This window comes from Sceloporus occidentalis, unplaced genomic scaffold (genome assembly GCF_023333645.1).
Source record: "Sceloporus occidentalis isolate IW3139 unplaced genomic scaffold, rSceOcc1.0.p SCAF_9, whole genome shotgun sequence".
Classification (NCBI taxonomy): Eukaryota; Metazoa; Chordata; class Lepidosauria; order Squamata; family Phrynosomatidae; genus Sceloporus; species Sceloporus occidentalis.
Window position 1 is genome coordinate 26,160,010 of NW_028316989.1, and position 20,660 is coordinate 26,180,669.

Genomic DNA, 20,660 nt, shown 5'->3' on the forward strand with positions numbered 1-20,660 from the left:
AAGGAGGTAATAAGACAGTTCTCTTCCGGGAGGTCATTCCATAGTTTTGGAGCAGCTGTTATAAAAGCTTTTTGAGAAGTCGATATGAGCTTAGTTGGAACATGTTCTAATACGTTCTTCCCTGTTATTCTAAGAGTGCAGGGCAGATTGTGTAGGGAGAGGCGTTCCTGCAAGTAACCCGGGCCCAAGCCATGTAGGGCTTTAAAGGTGATAACCAACACCTTGTATTGGGCCTGGAAGCTGGTGGGGAGCCAGTGAAGAGATTTTAAAATAGGTGTTATGTGGTCAAACCTGGATGAACCAGTGACCAATCTGGCAGCCACATTTTGGACCAATTGAAGCTTCCGAACTTCGTACAAGGGTAGCCCCATGTAGAGCACATTACAGAAATCAAGACGAGAGATTACCAGTGCAAGTACTACTGCTTCCAGGTCCTTTATGTCCAGGTAAGGGCGCAGTTGGCGTATCAACCGAAGTTGGTACCAAGCACTTCTGGCCGTCGCATCCATTTGAGATGTCAGCTGGAGAGACGGATCCAGAAGTACTCCCAAACTGTGAACTTTGTCCTTTAGGGGGAGTGTGACCCCATCCAGGATCGGTTGACAAATCTCCATCCCTGGGCTTGAGGAACCTATCGCAAGTACCTCCATTTTCTCTGGATTCAACTTGAGTTTGTTTTCCTTCATCCAGCCCATTACTGACTCAAGGCAGGCATCCAGAGGGGAGATGCCGTTTTTAGTCACTGCAACAGTCGGAGACAGAGAAATATATTTGGGTGTCATCAGCATACTGATAACACCGCGCCCCATGTCTCCGGATGATCTCTCCCAGCGGCTTCGTGTAAATGTTACAAAGCATGGGGGACAGGATGGCGCCATGAGGAACTCCAGATGTCAGCTCTCTTTTATGAGAGCAGCTGTCCCCCAGCCTCACCATCTGGAACCTTCCCGAGAGGGAGGACCAGAACCACTGGAGTGCAGTGCTCCCAATGCCTAACTCTCTCAGGCGTTCCAGAAGGATACCATGGCCGATGGTATCAAAGGCCACTGAGATGTCCAAGAGCACCAACAGGGTCACACTTCCCCTGTCAGTACCCAGACGGAGATCATTGACTAAAGCGACCATGGCAGTCTCAACTCCGTATCCCGCCCTGAAGCCAGTTTGAAATGGGTCTAGATAATCGGCTTCTTCCAAGACAACTTGGAGTTGAAGGGCAACCGCCCTCTCAATCACCTTGCCCAGGAATGGTAATAAAGAGACTGGTCTGTAATTATTTCATACCAGGGAATCTAGGGAGGTTTTTTTCAAAAGCGGTTTGACCACCGCTTTTTTTATTTGGTCTGGAAATTTACCCTCCCTAAAGGATGCATTGATTATGGATAGTAATAATACCTTCACAGCATCACCTCCCTGGACAGTCAGCCATGATGGGATTGAGAGGGCACGTTGTCCTTACACTTCCCAATAGCTTGTCCACTTCATCAGTACTCACAAACTCAAAATGATCCAGTTTAACATGGTCCACAGAGTCACTGGACATCTCTCTTACTGTTTCTGTTTTAATGCTTGCGACCAGATCAACCCTTATCTGAGAGATTTTATCTGTGAAAAAGTTGTTAAATGGATCACAGCAGGCTTTTGTTGGTTCCAAGAGTGGGTTCAGGGCAGGAGGCAATGTAGTTAGTTCTTTAAGCACCCTGAACAGCTCTACTGGATGAGACTCTGCAGACGCAATACATACAGCATGGAATGAATTCTTTGCTGTATCTATTGCCACGCCATAGGATTTCAGGTAGTTTCTATGATGTGTCTTATCAGGTAAAAGTTTATTTCTCCGCCAGCGGTGCTCTAGCCATTGTGCAGTCCGCTTCATTTTTCGAAGATCTTGCGTGTACAATAGTTTCTTATTTGAATCAGGCCGGAAAGGGCGCTTAGGAGCAATAGTGTCAATAGCCTTGGTAAGATCGTCATTCCAGGTATCAACCAAGGCTTCGACAGAATCGCCGTCAGACCCAACCATAAGACTCTCCAGCGCTCCTTTACCATCCTCCTATTGCTGATACTTCTAAAATCCTCTAACCATACAGAAGATGGATGTAAAAAGACATTTTAAAAAGAAGCTTCTTTGCCAGGGGCTTTGTGCACTGGGGTGTGCCTGTATTTCAGTGCTTCTTAAGCCATTGGCCTGTTCTCTCCCCACCTGCCAGCCCCATGTGCCAAGGACCAGCGCCATATTTGGGCTCATTGGCTATGACTGTCCCTTGTTATCCTGGAAACTTGCCATGGATTGGCAGCAATTGGTTCCAGACCTGCACCAGTCCACAGACCACCCTTTTGGAGTAGCATTGGTGTATTAGGTTGTCATCATTGGCGGCTGTGTTAGTAGCAGCAGCAGCGTAAATTTAGTGCTTTTCTCTGGCTGTCCCTGGTACAAGGTGTGTACCCAACAGGTGTCAACATCAAAACTATGCTTTAGCCTAACCTTCTGGAAACGATACCTTAGTACTTCTTTCAGATGTATGACATCAAATGCTTTTTTAAGGGGCCTTTCCCAGCCAGCTAATCTTACATTAGCAACAAACGGAACCGGTCACTTCATCAGCATACCCCCAAATTTTGCATTTTAATGGCTATTCATATAGTCTGCTGTTATATGTCCTTCCTGAGCAGCCATTTGCTCGGTGCATCTGAGGAAGTAGACCAAGTTTGCGAAAGCAATGTCTTTGGCTCAATTAGTCTCAAAGGTGCTACAAAATACTTTTGAACAAATTGAAAGACATGTGAAAGGAATCTAGCTTGAAGTTAGAGGCAAGTACAAGATATTAAAATATCTTAGAATACATTGCAACTGAGATTACCTTGTCATAAAAGATACGTATGGCGTGAAGCAGACTGCCCCTCTGTGCCGGATTGGGTGAGGCGTCAGAGTGTGGCATTTAGATGTCACATGCTCTTTCGCAGCCCCCAAGCTAGAGTCATACTTTGTGGCACTCCGGTGGCACAGCATTTATATGCGGCACACCACAGGAGCATTGCAAAGCCACAGTGCGGCGTAAACATCAGCTTTTCATAGGCTCAAGAAGGAGCGGTTGGGGGCATGGCATGTGGTTGCTGTGGCCCCAACCCGGCATTCAGAGGGGCAGCGTCAAGCCTCCCCTTCAGGACCCTCTGTTTCGGCCCTGTATGTTTGATCAAGGTTATACGAGTCATTGTGTTAAACTCTTGGCAACTGAAAGAATACAACGCTCTGCTTCTGTCAGGTGGGAAAAATATTCCCAAATCACTTTCTTGTGGAAAACAGCTTTGTCCATTGTTATTGTTTGAGGCTAATAGATGAAATTCATTTTGACAGTTGGTGACATGTCCCATTGTCTTGCCTCTGGCCATGATCTAATAACCGTGGGTATGGCAACAGTTTGCCTGAAAATTCTGTAATCACGTTTTATTTTATATTTTTGGACAAAATGTATTCTGACTACACAAAGAGAGAGAGAGCTCTGCTGATAGGGTTGCACTGGTATCAAATAATAATAAATGGAGTGGTGAATCTGGATGGTCTCTAGTTCAGGAGATGAGAAGAGCGCCTGGAATACAACAGGAGCTCCAAATTGGAGTGTTTTTGATGAATCAGCTGTTCTTAGTGCTATGGGTTTTCTAAAATATGCCATTAAACCAGATGCATCTTAAAATTTGTCTTAGTTGTTTCGTTTTCTCATGGAAGATCTGTGCATGTTGCAGCTGTGTCCCCTTTCCCTAAGACAGTCTTTTCCTCCCTTTTTGCTGTCCTGACAGTTATTCTTCCAATTCAGGGCTATGGTTAGGTATTCCTGTGCCATTGCTTTGCAGTTCATGCTTTGTCAGATCTTTAGCCTGTTGCTCTTTTCCCATCCAAATTCTTTCTCTAAACTGGAAGTTTTCTGTCCTAGAGCTACTTTTTAGTATTTGTGGCATCAGAGGAAATTAGGCAAGGCTACAGAGGAAGGCATGTCCTCCTTTGATGATGTGTGAAGAGGCTCCTCACACACTTCAATTTAAATGATTGGGAAAGTGCCTCAAGGTACCATGAAGTGGTTGGGTCACGTTGGTGTGATTCAGAATTTGGATAAATATTATGTCTTTAGATAAAGTTAACTACCCTTATTTCTTAGCCAGGATTTTTTGGTATTTACCAATGTCATTTTTCAGTATACGCTTATCATTAACAATATCATATATTTTGGTAAGAATGGTAGTGAAGCTACATTTTATGGGATATTATTGTTCATCAGTTGTGATCAGTGTTGCTGGGGGAAATCATTCGCAGACATGGGGCAGGGTGTTATCAGTACAGTGATGACACCCAAATATATTTCTCCATGTCCCGATCAGCAGCTATGACAACAGATGGCATTTCTCCCCTCAATCAGTGTCTTGAAGCGGTAATGGGCTGGATGAGGAAAAACAAACTCAGGCTGAATCCAGACAAAAACGGAGGTACTTACTGTAGAGACCCCAAAAGCAGGTACAGGGTTGCAACCTCCAGTCCTAGATGGGGTCACGCTCTCCACAAAGGACTGTGTTCGCAGTCTGGGGGTGCTCCTAGACCCGTCGCTTCACATGAGGAGCAATCAGGAGCACCTGCTATCAGCTTCGGCTGATACGCCAGGTGCACCCTTTCCTGGAAGTAAAGGACCTAGAAACTGTTGTACATTCACTGGTAACTTCACGATTTGATTTCTGCAATGCGCTCTACATGGGGCGACCCTTGTGCCCAGTCCGGAAATTTCAACTAGTGCAAAATATGGCAGTCAGGCTGGTTGCCGGAAAAACTAGGAGTGACCAAATAACACCCATCTTAAAATCTCTTCACTGGCTGCCTATTAGTTTCTGGGCACAGTACAAGGTGTTGGTTATAACCTTTAAAGCCCTACATGGCTTGGGCCCAACCTATTTGAGGGATCGCCTACTCCCACATAACCCGCCCCGCACCTTCAGGTCCTCTGAGAGGAATCTATTGCAGCCTTTAAAAACCAGACTAAGTGCTACCTCCCAGAGGGCCTTCTTTGCAATTGCTCCCAAACTATGGAACGGTCTGCCAGACGAGATCCATCAAATTGCCAAAGACGGATCTCTTCCGACAGGCCTTTCCTGAATAAAAGTGCCCGGCCACAGAATGACTGTCCCCCACATCATGTATCAACCCACCGCTCTGTCCTCGCTGTATTTTTATTGTGTTTTTAATAGATGTTTTAATTGTAACTTGTTTAATCCTGTTTTAAGGGGGGGAATTTGGGACTTAAATTTGTAAATGTGGATTTTAACATGTTGTAAGCTGCTTTGATTGTCTTGTCACAGAAAAGCGGGATATAAATAAAAATTTTATTTATTTATTTTATTTATTTATTCTGTTCTGCAAACATTTTGGTACTTTCATTAAAGCCATAGGGGATCAGAATTAATATATAGTTTATGTTTTGAGAATTTCTGATAAATAAAATGAAGTTCTCTTTCACTTTTCTTGGCTTTTTCTTGGTTGTGATGTGTTCCTGTGGTTTATACAGAGAAGCAACAAAATAATTGATTAATTTCCAGTGTCTATTTACTGTCTGCCCTGCTTTTTAAAACCATTTAAATGTGTTTTGATTTTGGATTTTTGTCTTCAGTTTCAACTGCTAGTGATACTCACGGTCTGGAAGTGATAGTAGAGCAACTGGCAGTTCATGTATTTCTGTTTTGGTCCATGCTTCCTTGTTAATTTCAATTTTTTAGTAGGCAAATGGGATTTTACAATCTACAAATTTTGCTTTTGTAAAATACATTTTACATGTATAAAATGTTTTGACTGTAACTTATTAAAAACTTAGGGAAATATTTAAACATTTCCAGGTAGTTCAGAGAGAGGAAGATTTCACTGAGCCTGCCCTCAGCTTTACCCTTGTGCTGTCCTGAAAAATAACTTTATTTTTCATCTTGGTTACATTATTCGTCTGCATTTTTGATTTGGTTTCTCTTATACTGCAGTTTCACATCACTGCCAGCTACTCTAATGCAGGATTCTTGTTTTTTGTGTTTTTTTTATTTATATACCGCTATTCCAAAGATCATAGCGGTGAACAGCAAGTAAGCTAATTTGCCCCCAACAGTCTGGGTACTCATTTTAGCGACCTCGGAAGGATGCAAGCCTGAGTGGAGCTTGGGCCCTTTTTGCTGGTCTTGAACTCGCAACCTTGTGGTTTCGAGTGAATGGCTGCAGTACAGGCATTTAACCACTGCGCCACCAGGGCTCCTTGTATTCTTGTATAATTGTTGTTTTCAGTATTCTCTCATTCCCACATTTTGGAAAATAAATCTCCATAATCTACTCGACCTTGAGTGTCTTCTGTAAATAAATGTAATTCACAAAAAGCTTTTGGCAACATTATCTTTAACTGTCACCTCCCTCCCATGTCTTTGCAGAGGCCTCAGAAATCTTCCAGTTCAGCTGTAAATATTAATGGCATAGTTCTACTTTTGTCTTTCAATTTTATCTTATACTTCAAAATATGTTCCCTCTCAAAATGATACTAAAACATTTTGTCATGGTTGCAATTGGACCCAAGCCACAACAATTTTGTTTTGCTAGGCTGTCTCTCCTAAAGCTGATCTAAATTACTGGGAATGTTTAACAGTTTTAGAATGCATTTCTGTTGGGTAGTAATATGCAGCATCTTTCAGAATTAACCAAGTGACAGACTACAGCTAATGCCCCTCAGTCCTTTTGCACCAGTGATTCTCCTTGAACTACCTGTTGACACATCTGTATAGGTGCATGTTGCGTCAGGTAAAGCCTTGCATTACAGCATCTCTGGCATTAGAGTAGCTTTGGGTGAGGTTAACCTGGGTTGGCCCCAGGATAAAATAAGTGAACACTGGATTTTTTATGACACTCTTGGGAAATGGCGCCTTGGCATAGCAGCTTATTCACCATCGACTTCGTCTCTTTTTCCTTGTAGGATCTTTGTGCTCAAATGCGTAGGGATCATGTGCATGGAAGACAATGGTTTGACAAGGAGTTATGATATAGAAGTAATGAGCTGAAAGTGTAATAACAGTTGTAACAGTTGGTACATCCTGGGAATTGTAGTTTATTGTGGCACCAGAGCTCTCTAATTTATGGCAACCCTCTCATGGGGTTTTCTTGGCAAGATTTGTTCAGAGGAGGTTTGCCATTTGCTTCCTCCTGAGGCTGAGAGTGTGTGACTTGGCCAGGGTCACCCAGTGGGTTTCCATGGCTGAATGGAGAATCGAACTCTGGTCCAAAACACACCGTGAAAATAGTTCAGTTTGAGATTGCTTTAACTGCCCTGGCTCAGTGTTAGGAAATCCTGTGAATTTTAGTTTGTTGTGGCCCCAGAACTCTCTGACAGTGAAGGCTAAATGCCTCACAGAACTACAGTTCCCAGAATTCCCTAGCATTGAGCCAGGGCAGTTAAAGCAGTCTCATACTGGATTATTTCTGCAGTGTGTTTTGGACCAATGTGTGTGAGAAACAACTTGTTCTCAAGAAACTATGGAATATTACGGTGTTAGAACCAGTCCAAAGAGTGCCCCTCTGATCCGTGGGCTTCAGCTGAAGGTGCAAGTGGCTGTGATGGTCATGATTCTTAGGATTAGTTTACATTTGATGATCGGAGTAATTATTATTGTTTAATAATTAGTTAGCAATTTATTTATGCGTAGCGGTTTTCATGAATGCCTCAGTATGCTATCCCAATCTTTAAAACAGCCTTGTCCCCATCCTCATGTTGCAGTTGGCAGGCCAAAGCTAAAGCAAGAGTGGGCTGACTGAGATGCATTTGGGTAGCTTTCCATCTCGTATGTGTGTGACCTGCTCTTTCCTGAAATGAAATGTTGATCAAGGAGTTTCCATTTTAGTATTACTACATGTCATGTTGTAAGTTGCTGACAGAGTAAAAAATATTAATCCTCAAGTGGAAAAAAAAAAACCCCACTTGAGATTTAACTCTTCTATATATTCCTGGAGAAGCCACAAATAATATTTCAAGCAATAGGTTTATAATCTCTTGAACAAGCTATGGTTTTCTGTAGCTTTCCTTCTGAAATAAGGAATGTAAGCAAGGACTTCAGCAAGCACATACCCATATTTAACTCATTGCACATCCTCTCTTTAAGGCAACATTGCTAAGTAGCAAAATGTCTTGACCACTTTTATGAGAATGGCTGAAATACTGAAGAGACCAGTGGTTATAATTCTAGGGAGTGGCTTCCATTGTGATGTATTATGAAATAAGACTAATAGAAGCAGCTATCAGGTCTCTTTGGGTGATTCTTGCAGAGTGTGTGTGCTCATCTTATTCTTCTGTCTCTCCTTCAGTGTAGCTTCTCTGCCACACTCAGTGCTGAAGGTAAGCAGAAGAACGCCAACATCCTTTAACCCTCTGTAAAGAGAGAAGCCTCCATTTCTATTCATCTACCCACTGGTTTGGGATAGTGAGGGTGGGCTGGCCTCCCTATTGTGTATTGGCTGGCTTTTTCAATCTCAGCAAATGAAAAGAGAAGCCTCCTCCAGCTCCAGCCCTGAGTGAGGGTCCCCAGGAAGGTCCTACTTGCCAGAGCCTGGCTGCCTCTGCTTCCATCTTTGGTGGAAGCGCTTCATAGAATCATAGACTCCAAGTGTTGGAGGGGACCCCCAGGGGCCATCTAGTCCCACCCCATTCTGTCATGCAGGAAGACCCCATCCAAGCCCTCCATGTGACCAATGGCCACCCAGCTGCTGCTTAAAGACCTCCAGAAAAGAGACTCCGCCACTCTCCAAGGCAGCAGCGTATCCCACCATTAAACAGCTCTGACCATTGGGAAGTTTTTCCTAATGTTGAGGTGGAATCTCTTTTTCTGGTGCTTGCATCATTCCTCAGTATCCTAGTCTCTGAAGAAAACAAGCTTGCTCCATCCTCAATATAACTCCCTTTCAAATACTTAAACAGGGCTATCATATCACTTCTTAACCGTCTCTTCTCCAGGCTAAACATACCCAGCAGTTCCCTAAGTCTCTCCTCATAAGGCTTTATGGTTTCCAGGCATTTCACCATTTTGCTCACCCTCTACTGGACACAATTTATGATTCTCAAAAGGGCTGCCTGGCCCACCTTTTCTGTGCACCTTGGAGGCTGGCAGCCCAAATGAGCTTGGGGTGAAGTTGTCATCTTGGGTAAAGCTCGGATCAGGGGTCAAGGGGCGCAGATATAGGACCCTTTGGGCCTGTATCTACAGCCCCTGGCCCTGGATCTAGCCTTCCCCCCATAAGACTTCTGCGCTGCTGGTGCTGTGTGGCAGGAGGCATTTTGAATCTCGCCTTCAGAAGCAACTTGCTGGTTAAAAATCTTATTTTTAAATTGGCTGTAGCAGGGGCAGCAGTACTGTGTGTTTGGTTTTCTTGGGGCTCTGGACTGCTTGTTTTAGAAACAGATGTCTCTCATTGAATTGTGACTGTATTTATTGATGTCTTGATTTTCTGTTGCAAACTGATTTGAGGCGGAAATCAATGTGTAAACTGTAAATGGTCAAGATTCATATATGTAGCCGAAACATGTATGTAATTGGAGATGCATTGCATTAAAAGAGAGAGAGAGAGAGAGAAGCCGTCTCCTGTGTGTTTTTGTTTGTGGCAAGAGGTTGGAGAGTTATCCTCTGAATCTTGGTTAAAGTACTGTGAAATGAAACAGTAAGAACTCTTGGGGCATGTTAAAGGCTGATAAATTTAGTATGACAGTGGGATAGGCAGGCTGCTCTAAACATAATGTCTAATACTTTGGTGATATTTAGTAGTAGGGCTGTGGAACAGGGCTGAGGTGGTCTTTCTCTCCTTTCTGTGTAATAATGATGCTTAACTCCTATATCTGTATTGACTATCTTGATATAACTTCAGGCTTAAGCACTTTAAAAGTAATATTATGTGTGGGTTATTAATTTTTTTTGTTACTTTTCTTGGAAGACATAGGATTGTGAGCCTGTAAACTCCCCTTGCACAAGGGGATGATGCCATTAAAAAAATTCTATTTGTTGCTGTCTCCATTTGCTTGCAGGGAACAACTGCACCCAAGCGTCTGGGATGATATAGAAGGACTCCATGAAACAGAATAAGCAAGTAAGATACACCCCAATTTAGAGGCAATGGTACCAGAAGATGTAGTATGTCATCCAAGCAGACTTCTCTGGGGGATAAGGACAGAAAGTCATGTTTAAGATCAGATGCTATGGCTTGTTTTTAAATATATTTTCACTCCTGTCTAGGAAAAAGTTGTTCAGGATACACTTAAAACCAAAAAGCCAGCATAAAACCCTCACAAGTGCCATGAAACCAGTTTTATGTTATTTCCCCCTTCTTCCACTCCTTGGCTTCATAGCCAGCTGCTTCTGAACCTGGATGGACTTTGTCAGGGTACATGTGGGCAGCACTTCCAGGAGAGTCCAAAGCTTTAATGGGCTACTCAAAACCCCTTGCGTAAAACTAAGCAGCTCTTTGGAACCTGGCCAGCGTAAATGCTTTGTTTTGCGCTTCTGCTTTAGAGCTAGCAAAAAGGCAACAGGGCTTACATGGACACTTAGTGCTCTGCTGCTAGATATTTGTGCAAATCATGCTGGCCTTTCCGGAAGCTGGGCTCGTAGGAGGTGTAAGTTTCATAACAGAAACTGCTCCTGCTTTATATGATTGCCTTGATTTTATCTTTTGCTTGGTAAAGGTTTCTTTGGTGTATAATATAGAATATATGTTCTCTCTACTCAAGTCTCGTTGGAATATTAAGGCAGGGTTTGAGACTTGGGATAAGCTTACAGCCTTCATTGTACTAGGACTGTGTGTGTGCAGTTTAGATTTGTGACTTGACAAAATCTACATAATTCTGTTCTGCATTAAGTTTGCTCTTTGCAGGATTCTTTTCTTAAAATATTTATTTTATTTATTTCCCTCCTTTCTCTGGAACCTATGTGTCCAGTGAAGTGGAATGATTCAGTGTCTTAAGTTGCAGGTTAATATATTTGTGATACAGATTCTAGAGTAAATATAACACTTACTAGGAGAAGGCTGGGGTTTCTTGCTGGTCTGATTAGAATGTGATCCATTGTTTTGCTCACTTAGTGGCCAGCCAGATGTCTGTGGGAAGCTAATGTCCAAGAGGTGAGTGGAGCTGCGTCCTTCCTCTTGCGTTCCCCTGCAACAAATGCAGCCATGCAGACTACCACTGACCAACTCCAGGGAAGAGCGGTTTGTTGTCATTGTCAGCCTAGATTGCTAATTGTGGTCCAGTCGGTGAGCAAGTTTTGCTTATTCAGTCGCTCAGGCAGATTAAGGTGGCAGCAGCTAGGCGGAGCAGGGCCTTTAGTGTGGTTGCCTCCGACATCTGGAACAACCAGCCCAAGGAAGGAAGGCTCTTTTGAGTCTCCACAAAGGGGGGAAATCTGCTAAAATTTCACATGGAATTTTATTGTGTGGTTTACTGTGTCAGCAGAAGCAGCAAGGGTGAAGGAGTTTGCAGGGGGGCAACTGTAGCTTACCATTGTGTCCTACTGTCTCAGAGGCTCTCTCTGCCCCTCAACCTCTGTTCAGGTGTGGTGCTTCCAGGTGTCTAGGTATCAGCGGCAGCCAGGATCAGAAAGGGCTGCATTTTATGTGCCTGTCGCTTCCATCCATGGACCACTTTGGAGGCGGGAGATTTCCTTAGTGCATTGTCCACTTTATTGCTTTGGCTAAGCAAATGGATGTGCATTCAGCGTGACATGTTTCACATACCTAGAATCTGACTGTCATGTTTTACATGAATTTATGCAAACTGCACTTAGGGTTTTTTATGGCTTTGTCAGCTTGCGTCACGTATTACACTTTTCTGTTTGTTTTTAAAATTTGGCATGTGAGTTTACCATGCTGGACTACTCCTTCTCCCTCTCCATCTCTCCCTTCCTCTCTCTTCTTAGATCCCAACATCGTCAGACATAATGAACATAAAACGCTGTCCTGGGCGATGCTACAGTCTTGTCCAGCCAAGTATTCTTTTCCTCCAGTTTGCCAAGAGGATGCCTATGCTATCTTAAAGCACCCTTTCCTCACCTGATTCCCTCTCTGCCTTTTGGCCTATGCCTCCAATGTGCCTAGAGAGCACAGTCCATGTTGAAGCATTATGGAAGCTGTAATCCCTGTTTTTCGGAGGACAGCAGGCCAGGAACGGCTGTCCTAGTGCAAGCCTTTTGTCTCTCCTGTAGCAACAGATTAAATACTTTCATAGAACATGTTTAACATTAGGATTATTGGCAGTAATTTAAGTTAATAAAAATGTCTGAATGTAAATATTGTGGCTAGTGTTATGAGTTTTCCATTTTGGCTACTGCCTTTCGGATTTGCCAGACTGATAAGAACTCTGGCAAGAGAGTGTCTGAAATGTGTTTCAGGCGTTTCAGCTAGAGATGCAAGCGAACATTTTCCAAGATGAGAGATCATGATGTAGGTGGCTCAGAAGGCAAGTGAAAATTCAAACCCTTCTAATTCTCTGGGCTGGAAAATGCTTTTCTGAGCCAGAGAGGCATTTTAAGCCCTACCTCTTGCCCCCACTCTCTGTTTATCTTTTCACACTGGCAAGGAAGAAGGGCAGGAGGGAAGAGTTGCTCCCAAAGTCAGAAGCAGGCCCCAATATATATATGGGTGGGAGGCATTTGAGAAGAAAGAAAGGAGGTGTGAGAGAAGGAGCATCAGTGGATTTTCTGAGCAGGTTGTGGTAGGGTTGCCATAATTGTCCACTATTACCAGGGACAAAATGTGGAACAAATTCTAGACCAAACTGTAGGACAACTGCAGGACAAAACTCTGCCCAAAATGTAGGACATTTAAGAAAAAAGGAGGACCTTCAATGTCCTACATTTTGGGCTGAGTTTTGTCCTGCAGTTGTCCTACAGTTTGGTCTCGAATTTGTCCTACATTTTGTCTCTGGTAATAGTGGACAATTATGGCAAGTTGTTCCCTTGCTGATATCGGAGGACAACAGGCTCAGAACTGGGTGGAATGAAAGCGGACAGTTTTCAGCACGGAGGAATAGTTTTTCTTTGGGTGGATGGTGTGCCTTTTGCCAGCTGCATCTCTCTGGTTCCTATTAGTCTGCCTACGCCTGTTACATCATTTTAACTTCAACTCAACCGGTTGCCTTTCTCCAGAGAGCTAACTGGCTGGGATATGGGGAAATCTGATGTGGAATTCCAGGGACTGGGGGCTTTTTCAGGGTAAGTTAAACACTGTTGGGGAATTCTGAGCCCAGGGGTATTGGAGGAACACTTTGCAGGAACAGTTCTATTGCATTACTGTGTAGTGGAGAGGACTCCATTGTGAACTGTCAGGTTGTGATAATGTTTTTAAAAAGGAGAAGGAACACGACATTCTTAGAAGTTACTTAGGAGTGTTGTTATCAGATTTAGATTTCTTGCATGGCAAGGGGTTGGACTGGATGGCCCTTGCGGTCTCTTCCAACTCTATTATTCTATGGCCCGTAACAAACGGGCACCCTAGGACGGACTCAGTCCGTGCTAGGGTTAGAAAGGGGCGTCTCTTCCAGACGCCCCTAACCCTAGCACGGATTGAGTCTGTAACAAATGGCGGTGGCCGTTCCACACGGCTGCCGCCATTTTGACGTAACGGACGCTCTGCGTCCACACATCGCACAACGGAAATGATGCTGCGAGTGCGCGACTAGCGCCTCGCGGTGTCTCTTCCGGGCTGCAAGGAGCGCGATTTTTGCGCTCTTTCTTTGCTGCGTCCAGGAACTGCGCCGTTTGGCTGCTGTGGTTCCCGGATGTAGCAACCGGCAGCGGCAGCAGACCACCGCAATCCGGCGGTCTGTAACGCGCCTATGATTCTATGATTTGCAAAACAGAATGCATGTACTGCTTTGGAGGAAAGTGATGGAATTGTTCAGGCAATGCATATAAAGTATTGTACTCCAGGTTAGGAATGATGATGAACCCCCCCCCCCCAACACACACACACATACATAGCTTTTATTCATGGTGACATTTTTTTAAAAAAGTGGGTTTGGGCAGTAATTCTTTTGTGAAACTTTGGAAGGTCTTTCCTAGAGAGGTGCAGGGAACATAAAATGGACATTAGGCCATGGTCTCTCCAAATCCGAGAAAACATGCGGGAAGAGCAGCTTCCTGACTGATCCTGTTTGTGTTTGCAGTTGAACTGAGCCTCCAAAGGAGAAAGATTAAGGATTTTGATGCTTGCTGATCAGCTGGAACCTGATATCATTGTGAAGGAGGAATTGGAACAGGCCCTGCTGTTTCATTGGCTGTTGGGACCAGTAGTAGTGATGGTTAGTTGCTTCCCTTCCTTTGGATGATGGCAAGCCCAGCATTTCAGAAAACACTTTACCTGCACTCATGACCAAAGCTAACATTTCGCACTGGAAAGCCTTATGTTTAGTATTTGTCATATTTTAATAAGGTTTGTATAACATCTTTCAAATATGATGCATGAACTGATAGCCATCATTTCTTGCTTTGAGTACTATGGTATAGTTGTAAATGAAATGAAGCGGTTGGCATTGAAACTCTCAAGCTAGACATGAATTGTGCAGGATGGTTTTATTCCTATTAACTTACAGTACTTCACTGTCTGGTTGCTTATAAACATAAGTCATATTTTGGGGGTGGGAAATCCAGAGCTTCCCATTCTGTTTGTCAAATCTGAGTAAACATTGAATTATTGACCACACTTTACTTCCACATGTGAGCGATGCTGATTTGTGCGGAAGTCTGGGTTTTCTTCCGCTGTGAGGTGCCAGCCACTTTCAGAAGCAAGCCCCAGGTGGCTGTTTGGGCGTTTTGGCGGGGCTCTCCTTCAGGTGCAGCCTTTTTGGTGGCCACATTTTGCAGGTGACTCTTTTGCCATTTCATCTCCTAGCCTAATTGTGCCTTAGCAAAAGTCTGCACCTAGATTTTGCTAGATCCTTGGCTTTTGTAATGAAACACACTCCCCTGGTGCACTGGTCAAGCAAAGGTCTTTTTGTTTTGTGCTTGCTGTGTGATCACGACATTATTTCTCCCCTTGTCTGAGCAAGAAAAGAGTGTGATATGCCAAGAGATTACTTCTGTCTTTGTCAGTGCCAGCCACCACACTTCCTAAATTCCATGTACAATAAAATTACTACATCACTGTTGGCCATAAAATGCGACAAATTTGTAGAGCTTTTTGGTGCTGGAAAGTGTGTTAGGAAATCACACCCTTCCACCACCAAGATCATTTTGCAGTTGCACAGTAGAATTCAAGTGCTTTTGTAAATTGTGGCATTGTATTATAATTGTGAATTAACTATGGATGAAATTTCTTATTAACCATGAATGGGGTTTCTTCCAGATTTCCCCTTCTGACCTCATCATCTGTCTGCTTTCTTTTTAGGCCAGTCTTGTTCACATTAGCCTCATTTTTTTTACTTGATATAGGCTCCTAACTTGATATAGCCCTCCCTTCAGCCACCATCTTGGGGGGAGAGAGGCAGGCAAGCTCCAACTGCCTGCCTGTAAGAAGAAAAGCCCTCCTTCCAACCACCATCTTGGGGAGAGAGAGGCCAGGGCCTGAAAGACTAAGAGCCCTCCTTCCGACCACCATCTTGAGGGGGAGAGAGGCCAGGGCCTGAAAGACTAAGAGCCCTCTTCCGACCACCATCTTGAGGGGGAGAGAGGCCTGGCCTGGAAAGACAAAGAGCCCTCCTTCCGACCACCATCTTGAGGGGGAGAGAGGCCAGGGCCTGAAAGACTAAGAGCCCTCTTCCGACCACCATCTTGAGGGGGAGAGAGGCCTGGCCTGGAAAGACAAAGAGCCCTCCTTCCGACCACCATCTTGAGGGGGAGAGAGGCCAGGGCCTGAAAGACTAAGAGCCCTCCTTCCGACCACCATCTTGAGGGGGAGATTGGCCAGGGCCTGAAAGACTAAGAGCCCTCTTCCGACCACCATCTTGAGGGGGAGATTGGCCAGGGCCTGAAAAACTAAGAGCCCTCTTCCGACCACCATCTTGAGGGGGAGAGAGGCCAGGGCCTGAAAGACTAAGAGCCCTCTTCCGACCACCATCTTGAGGGGAAGAGAGGCCAGGGCCTGAAAGACTAAGAGCCCTCCTTCCGACCACCATCTTGAGGGGGAGATTGGCCAGGGCCTGAAAGACTAAGAGCCCTCTTCCGACCACCATCTTGAGGAGAGATTGGCCAGGGCCTGAAAGACTAAGAGCCCTCTTCCGACCACCATCTTGAGGGGGAGAGAGGCCAGGGCCTGAAAGACTAAGAGCCCTCTTCCGACCACCATCTTGAGGGGGAGAGAGGCCAGGGCCTGAAAGACTAAGAGCCCTCCTTCCGACCACCATCTTGAGGGGGAGATTGGCCAGGGCCTGAAAGACTAAGAGCCCTCTTCCGACCACCATCTTGAGGAGAGATTGGCCAGGGCCTGAAAGACTAAGAGCCCTCTTCCGACCACCATCTTGAGGGGGAGAGAGGCCAGGGCCTGAAAGACTAAGAGCCCTCTTCCGACCACCATCTTGAGGGGGAGAGAGGCCAGGGCCTGAAAGACTAAGAGCCCTCTTCCGACCACCATCTTGAGGGGGAGAGAGGCCAGGGCCTGAAAGACTAAGAGCCCTCCTTCCGACCACCATCTTGAGGGGGAGATTGGCCAGGGCCTGAAAGACTAAGAGCCCTCTTCCGACCACCATCTTGAGGAGAGATTGGCCAGGGCCTGAAAGACTAAGAGCCCTCTTCCGACCACCATCTTGAGGAGAGATTGGCCAGGGCCTGAAAGACTAAGAGCCCTCTTCCGACCACCATCTTGAGGGGGAGAGAGGCCAGGGCCTGAAAGACTAAGAGCCCTCTTCCGACCACCATCTTGAGGGGGAGAGAGGCCAGGGCCTGAAAGACTAAGAGCCCTCTTCCGACCACCATCTTGAGGGGGAGAGAGGCCAGGGCCTGAAAGACTAAGAGCCCTCCTTCCGACCACCATCTTGAGGGGGAGATTGGCCAGGGCCTGAAAGACTAAGAGCCCTCTTCCGACCACCATCTTGAGGAGAGATTGGCCAGGGCCTGAAAGACTAAGAGCCCTCTTCCGACCACCATCTTGAGGGGGAGAGAGGCCAGGGCCTGAAAGACTAAGAGCCCTCTTCCGACCACCATCTTGAGGGGGAGAGAGGCCAGGGCCTGAAAGACTAAGAGCCCTCTTCCGACCACCATCTTGAGGGGGAGAGAGGCCAGGGCCTGAAAGACTAAGAGCCCTCTTCCGACCACCATCTTGAGGGGGAGAGAGGCCTGTTATGTTTGTTTGTTTGTTTTTTTACTTTGTATTGTACTTCCTGTTGTACACCGCTTTGATCTAATTTGGAAAAGCGGTATATAAATAAACATTATTATTATTATTATTATTATTATTATTATTATTATTATTTCAAGAACCAATAGTTCTGCATCTAAACCAGTTTATAGAAAAGTTAAAAATACTTGCTTAGATTAATTGTTAAAATTAGGCTCCTTAGGGAGGGACTGGGAGTCAAGCAAATGAACCTGATTTTTAAAAAGAAAAAGAGGAAACAAGATAAGCATGGATTCAGAAAATTGCTGTCTGCCTAGAGGTGTCTTTCATGTAAATTGATGCAAGTTGCTAATATGTGAGACAGAATTTTGAACAGCATGCTTGTGGAAGGAAAATTAGAGCACTTTTACAAAGTAATGTTTCCCCCCTTGTAGAATTCCTTGAGAGTTTGGAGCTATTGATTGGCAGCATATACATGGGCTCCCAAAGGTCTTTTGGCAGAAGGTGGGGATTATTAATAGCAGTCTCAGAGCTGGGACTGTTTTACCTGTGAAGGATTTGGAGGCCGGCTGGACAGTAGGTGAGCTTGGGAAATTTTCCAATCGATTCAGAATGGAGAAATCTCCTTTGTTTGAAACAATGGGACTAGGTGGGTTTAATACTCACAGAAAGTGCCAGAGGAGAGTCAGTGTAAATAAGCATAAAATGACTTGCGTTGGGAGAAAAGGGCCTCTCTTCACATGTATGTTCATGTCTTCTAAGTTGTACTTGACTATTCATAAAAAGGATCGTAGGGCGAACATGAATGTGCTGCGGGCGCAATGAGGGCAAATTCAAAGCTGAAGAAAAATAAAACTTCAGTTATGATAATGTCACTGTAAAAATATTGAGCTCCAGATATGGAATACTGTGTACAGTTGTGGTTGCTCAGTTTGGAGAAGTAAAGAAATGAGTACCTAGAATGATGTTGAGATTGAAGACTGAGAAGATAATTTCTTCCAAGAGAAGGCTTTGAGAATGTTTTTTTGCTTGTGGGGACGGGGGAGGATGGACTGTGTTATGGGGAAAGTGTGGACAGATTTTGTTTCTTGAAGTCACCCAATGAAACGGATTTGGCAGTAGGTCAGGGAAAGAGAAGAGTACAACATTACACTGGACACAATTCACTTTTTACATTTACTACTGCGTGGTGCAGTGGTTTAGGTGTTGGACGGTGGGAGTCTACTACAGACCCCCAAGTCAGACTGAGGAATTGGATGATATCTTTCTAGAACAGATGACCACACAGTCAGAAAAGAGAGATGTAGTAGTAATGGGCGACTTCAACTATCCTGATATTTGCTGGAAGTCAAACTCAGCAAAATCCTCAAGGCCTAGCAAATTCCTCACTTGCCTGGAAGACAATTTCATGGTCCAAAAGGTGGAAGAGGCAACAAGGGGGTCAGCTATTTTAGATCTGATCCTAACCAACAAGGATGACTTGGTTAATGGGGTGCAAGTGGTGGGCTCCTTAGGTGGAAGCGACCATGTTCTCCTGGAGTTTGTTATACAATGGAGAGGAGAAGCCAGGCAGAGTCAGCAGGCATCCTAGACTTTAGGAGAGCGGATTTCAGTAAACTTAGAGAAGTATTGAGGGCGATTCCATGGTCAGAAATACTAAAAGATAAAGGAGTTCAGGACGGATGGGACTTTCTCAAAAGAGAGATACTGAAGGCACAATTTCAAACAGTTCCAGTGAGAAAGAAAAACGGGAGGTGTCTCAAGAAACCAGGATGGATGACTAAGGAACTTTCAACCGAGCTAAGTTTGAAACGGAACATGTATAAGAAATGGAAAAAGGGGGAAATCACGAAAAAGGAATTGAAAGAAATAGCAGGCATGTGTAGGGGTAAAGTCAGAAAAGCTAAAGCGCAGAACGAACTCAGGCTTGCTAGAGAGGTTAAGAACAATAAAAAGGGCTTTTTTGGATATGTCCGCAGCAAGAGGAAGAAGAAGGAAACGATAGGGCCACTGCGTGGAGAAGATGGCAAAATGCTAACAGGAGATAGAGAAAAGGCAGAATTCCTCAACACCTTCTTTGCCTCAGTCTTCTCAGAAAAGGCAAAGGGTGCTCAACCTGAGGATAATGGAGCAGAGGACAGAATAGGGGAATTTCAGCACAGAATGAGTAAAGAGATAGTAGAGGAACACCTTGTTAATCTAAATGAATTTAAGTCTCCGGGACCAGATGAACTCCATCCAAGGGTATTAAAAGAACTGGCAAAAGTAATATAGGAGCCATTGGCAATCATATTTGAAAACTCCTGGAGAACAGGAGAGATCCCAGCAGACTGGAGGAGGGCAAACGTTGTCCCCATCTTCAAAAAGGGGAAAAAGAGGATCCCAACAATTATCGTCCAGTTAGTCTGACATCAGTTCTAGGAAAGATTCTGGAGCAGATCATTAAACAGAGAGTTTGTGAACATCTAGAAGGCAATGCCATAATCACAAAAAGTCAACATGGGTTTCAGAGAAACAAGTCATGCCAGACAAATCTAATCTCTTTCTTTGACAAAATTACCAGCTTGGTAGATGAAGGGAATGCTGTGGATATAGTATATCTTGATTTCAGTAAGGCCTTTGACAAGGTTTCCCATGACATTCTTGCAAACAAGCTTGTAAAATGTGGGCTAGACAAAGGAACTGTTAAATGGATCTGTAATTGGTTGACCGGCCGAACCCAAAGGGTGCTCAACAATGGCTCCTTTTCATCCTGGAGAGAAGTGACCAGTGGGGTCCCACAGGGCTCTGTCCTGGGCCCAGTGCTATTCAACATCTTTATCAATGACCTGGATGACAGAATTGGGAGCATACTTATCAAATTTGCAGATGACACCAAATTAGGGGGAATAGCTAATACCCCAGAGGACAGGATCAAGATTCAAAATGACCTGAATAGACTAGAAAGCTGGGCCAAAGCTAACAAAATGAAATTCAACACAAAGAAATGTAAGGTATTGCACTTAGGGCGGAAAAATAAAATGCACAGATATAGGATGGGTGACACCTGGCTGAATGAAACTACGTGTGAAAGGGATCTAGGAGTCCAAGTAGACCACAAGTTGAACATGAGTGAACAGTGTGATGCGGCAGCTAAAAAGGCCAATGCTATTTTAGGCTGCATCAATAGAAGTATAGTGTCTAGATCAAGAGAAGTAATAGTGCCACTGTATTCTGCTTTGGTCAGGCCCCACCTAGAATATTGTATCCAGTTCTGGGCGCCACAATTCAAAAAGGACATTGAGAAACTGGAGCGTGTCCAAAGGAGGGCGACAAAAATGGTGAAGGGTCTGGAGACCATGCCCTATGAGGAACGACTTAGGGA

At 44.6% G+C, this 20,660-nt stretch overlaps 1 protein-coding gene across 9 annotated transcripts in view; it reads left to right on the forward strand.

The window, feature by feature from the left end:
• The window catches only part of LOC149307091 (transcription factor 12-like), a 145,942-nt gene that overhangs the window by 7,108 nt on the left and 118,174 nt on the right, over nucleotides 1-20,660 (forward strand). The window contains exons 1-2 of one of the 9 annotated variants that reach the window (XM_089538028.1): nucleotides 10,093-10,123; nucleotides 11,114-11,152. The exons of 6 other annotated variants lie outside the window; for them this stretch is intronic. The gene's annotated coding sequence lies outside the window, so the exon portion shown is untranslated. Of the gene's footprint in view, nucleotides 1-10,061; nucleotides 10,124-11,113; nucleotides 11,153-17,451; nucleotides 17,877-20,660 lie in introns of those variants that run through there. 2 more of the 9 variants (XM_089538027.1, XM_089538026.1) reach the window with 2 other exon arrangements.